Raw genomic sequence first — 4,777 nt, forward strand, 5'->3', positions numbered from 1 at the left:
CAGTAAGTGTTGCTGGCCATTCTCCCGAGTAACGCCATCGCGATTACCGCTGGGTACGCTCGAGCACCCCTCATGTTCTGGGGTGTGTGGCCCTTCGTCCCCTCCCCATCCATCTTCCGCTGTTTTACACCTCCCTTTTTTCCTTGTCTTTCGTTTCATTTCTATTATCTTTTCTTTGCATTTAAGCGATCTAATAAAATATAACTTGCAATTCTCTCTAAAAAAAAAAAAAAAAGAAAAGTATCTGATTCGAGGTAACTTGGCAGTTATTTTTAGCATATCGAACCTCGTTTCCTCCTTGGTTCGTAAAGAGTTCAATTTGTTAACTTGATTACCTTGGTTACCACTGTTGGTTACGTGGTTACCATTGCTAACAACTTAGTCAATATGTAAACCGAATTAGTCATATTAAACAATAGTAGTAGTGTTTAGTGATAGCGGTGGTGGTGATGGTGGCGATAATGATGGTAGCAGTGGTGATGGTGTGTACTGATGATGATGATGGTGGTGGTAGTGAGAATGATCATTATAGTAGTTATGGTGTAGTGATTAAGTAGCGGGTGTGGGAGTGGTATCATCTGGTGACGGTGGTGTCCACAAAAGTGAAGATAGTTGGTAGCAGGTAATAGAGAAACCATGTCTTATAAACAACTACGAAACGGTTTCAATTTTCGTCCCGGTTTTCCATTCAAAACACTAATAGGTATGCGAAACGTATGAATATCACAGCTTAGCAGTTCTACCTTTAAAGTACATAACCAAGCTTACTTCCTAACCACATGGTTCCGGGTTCAGTCCCACTGCGTGGCACCTTGGGCAAGTGTCTTCTACTATAGCCTTGGGCCGACCAAAGCCTTGTAAGTGGATTTGGTAGACGAAAACTGAAATAAGTCCGTCGTATATAATACACACATATATATATATATGTGTGTGTGTGCGTGTGTGTGTGTGGAAATCTGTGGGTATGTTTATTTGTAGCGGTTCGGTAAATAAGTTACGACGGAACAAGTACTAGGCTTACAAAAAATAAGTCCTGGGGTCGATTTGTTCGACTAAAGGTGATGCTCAAGCATGGTCGCAGTCAAATGACTGAAACAAGTAAAAGAATAAAGTAGTCGCATAAGTGGTAGATGATGATGATGATGATATGATGATGATAATTATGATGATGATGGTGGTGGTGGTGGCAGAAAACTAAGAATTAAAAATGACTTAGGCAGGATTTGAACTCAGAACAAATAAATACCACATTCCCTCACAGTATTTTTAATGCTGACAGTTCATAATAATAATCAAACTTCACAAAAAGCAACACGCAGACATGGTTGTGTTCTTAAGAAGTTCGCTTTGCAACTACGTGGTTTCGGGATCGTTTCCAGTTCGCTGCAGCTTGGACCTCCGGACCTTGCGAGTAAATTCGGTAGACCGAGGCTATGCGGGAGCCCGTCGTGCACACGTGTGCGCGCGTGTCTGTCCACCGCAGCGTGACAACCGGTGCTGGTTTGTTTACGCCTCGTCATTTGGCGGTTCGGCTTGAGAAACCGATAGAATGAGTACCTGACATATGTACTGGGATCGATTTGTTCAACCTAAACCTTTTGATGCGGTGCCCCAGCGTGGCCACAGTCCAATGACTGAAACAAATCAAAAGAAATAGAATTTCCGCTTCACTCTGCCACCACCACCACCACCATCATCATCATAATCATCTACCACTTATGCGACTACTTTATTCTTTTACTTGTTTCAGTCATTTGACTGCGACCATGCTTGGGACGGCTATGAGTGGAAGGCCTTCCACTCATAGCCATCCCGTTTTTTTTTTTCAGACTCTGTGTATTTGTACTATTCAATGTGCCCTTCACTTTTTAAAAAGGTAGGTTATGATTTGAAAGAGATTTGTCAGTTACTTTTAGCAAATACTAGTCCCCTCTCTTAAAATTCCAGGCCTTGCGCCAATAAATACCAGTCAAGAACTAGGATCGATGTAATCGTCTGCCCAATCCCCCCCCCTCCAAAATTGCAAGTCTTGTACCTATATTAGTTTCAAATTGTGGTACATGGCTAGTGATTTCGGGAAAGGGGTAAGTCGATTACATCGACCCCAGTAATCAACTGAGACTTATTTTAACGACCCTGAAAGGATGAAAGACAAAGTCGACCTTGGCGAAATTTGAACTCAAAGCTGTTGAGCATTTTCCCCGGCGTGCTAACACTTTTATCAGCTCGCTGCCTTAAGGGCCTTGTAACTGTATGAGAAAAGGATTATTTGTAAGACAGTTGACTTGCGAGTAAGTATTATGAAATAGTTTTTTGTTTTTTTTGTAAAAATATTTTACTGGTAATTGAACTGTGGCCATGTGCAGGGTTTAGCCTAGCATATCAACCTCAAAACTTAATATTTATTTTACCTACGTATATTTATCGACATGCTATGCTACAGTACATAAACAACCAGTTTCAAGAGGCATTAACGTAAACACACTCACACACGACGGGCTTCCATACAGTTTCTGCTTGGCAAATTTCACTCAAATGATTATTAAACTTGAGGCTTTAATTGAAGATAATTGCCGCAAGTGCTACGCAGTGGGATTGATCACAAAACCACGTGGTTTCCAAGCACAATTCTAAATCATAGTTACAGCCACACCTATACTGCTGGTCCTTTTTTAGAATCCACAACTCAGTGGGTCAGCTGCTATGCTCCGTGCATTGGAACAATAGATTCAAGTTTAGTCATATGAATAGTCTTCTCGTTAAAATAAGCACGTGATGCAGCGTATCAAGTATTGTTAAATATTTACCAACGTAAACTTTACTCTAACAGAATAATATATATGGGTTATATCTAATGAATAGCTTCTTAGATTCTAAGTCAGGGTTCGAAACCGAATCTACATTTTTCTACCAGTTCCTTTCCTATTATTCTCAGCATTAGTACTTAAACATCTATGAGACTCAACTGCCACACTTGGTTAAGTTCTAATGTGTAAGTTAACATTTTAAGGTTAAGCATGGTTCAGGCAGCTACGAGCTGGAAATCCTTTGTCGGCAGGGTGGCCGTCTTACTCTGAAAAATCATGAAATCTTAAGGCATCTGTAATTTAGGTCGCGGCTTGGTGAAAGGCAGCATGACAGTGCTTTGAAACTAGCGGCCGTCTATTCTCCGAGAGAGACAGAACAGTCCAATTCAGATGTCTAGAAGATTTCCTAGAGATGTCCCGATCACTACTGCAAGTGAAGTATCGAAACTGCATTTTAATTGCACAGGAGAACTGTTTGAGAAAAGCGCATAGGAAATCAATGTGCAAAAACCTGGAAAACCAGCTCAGAAGTGTCCAATTGCCTGACAAGTACCAATGGAATTTTTCTGTTGTGCTAATGTGGGTATGAAATAAATACAGCGGATCATATAAAGTTATATCTAGTGATTCATTGCACTAACAGATAGTGTAGGATGTCCATAGTTTAAACTGGTCGGTATACACACAGATCGGCTCCGGCGCATGTTATGCGATTGCTGACAACTTTCCTACAGAATTTATGTATATCTGGTAAGTTTTTTTTCTTTACATTTAACCTTTGTATGTTTGTATAACTTGTCAAATTCAATTACATGTAACTTGCAGAAAGACCACCCTCTGCTAACACCTTGATAATATTTTCCTATTTGATTCCTAATTCTAATAATTTTTATATTTTACGTTTAATTATCTCTTTGTATAATAGTAATTATCTCTTTGTATAATACTTGCTTAGTAAGTATTGCTTTCATTATTTTATCACAGTCATAATCTCTCTTTTTTAAACAAACATCACGGTAGTCCAACAACAGAGGGAGAACAAGTTTGTCAAGTTTTACCATCCCCTCAAAGCAACACAGAGATTTCAATTCAGCACTCCTTCTGTAAGTTTTGCAGAGTGTGAGCGAGAGAACATTGCAAACAATGAATGAAATAAACATGAAATGAAAAATCGTATAAATAAAAGGACATTACTACAGATGTATATACTCCCGACTTTGTTGCCTCATGACATCCAGAAAAATGGATACTTTTAAACAAAATTTTCTACAAATACCACTTAGATGTTGTGGCTTCAGAGTATATAGGGATTTATGAGAAAGAATTTTTCCGAGGGGGTGGAGAGAAGTGTTTTGGAAAATTCACATGATCTGACTTTTTTCCCTGATAACTTTCAGGAAGATGGGTATCTTTCAATGAAAATTTATACAAATCCCTTTCAAACGGCATAGATTACGATTATAAAGAAATTTATGGGGAAAATTTCTCCAGGGATTTTCCTCAATTTTTTTTTTAAATCACAGCCTTCGGAATAATGAGTGGGGGTGGGTGTGGGGAATCTTTATATGAAAAACGTTTTGTAAACATTTTTTCTTACACTCTGTCCCTCATCATCCCACTCTAGATCTATTTTGGCTAATTTTTTTTTTTTTTTTGCACTTCAAAACCATGAGAAGAGCATTTTCGGTAATTTTTTAATTTTTTATTGCTAATAATCTCAGAGGGAAAAGTGAGTGATTTAAGGGCGATTTGGCTGTTGTTTCAAACATATCCAAAGACACCCCTCCTCGTTTCTTTATCACTCTGGCATGTATTGATGTTTTTTAATATTTCCCCCCATAAATACATTTATATGCTATAAAAAGAAAAATTTAAGAAATTATGAATTTTTTGCAACCCCTCTCCCTGCCCCCTGTTTAGAAATTAAAATATTGGAGAGACTGAGAAGGTCAATGCTGGCATTTATCCAC

The 4,777-nt window shown here is 38.6% G+C and overlaps 1 long non-coding RNA gene across 2 annotated transcripts in view; it reads left to right on the forward strand.

Annotated features, from left to right (window-relative positions):
• The first annotated feature begins 2,021 nt into the window (after nucleotides 1-2,021).
• LOC128248743 (uncharacterized) overlaps nucleotides 2,022-4,777 on the forward strand; it is a 28,255-nt gene continuing 25,499 nt past the window's right edge. For both annotated transcript variants that reach the window (XR_008264931.1, XR_008264932.1), the window contains exon 1: nucleotides 2,022-3,557. This is a non-coding gene — a long non-coding RNA (uncharacterized LOC128248743). The remainder of the gene's footprint in view (nucleotides 3,558-4,777) is intronic.

Source organism: Octopus bimaculoides, chromosome 9 (assembly GCF_001194135.2).
Source record: "Octopus bimaculoides isolate UCB-OBI-ISO-001 chromosome 9, ASM119413v2, whole genome shotgun sequence".
Taxonomy (NCBI): domain Eukaryota; kingdom Metazoa; phylum Mollusca; class Cephalopoda; order Octopoda; family Octopodidae; genus Octopus; species Octopus bimaculoides.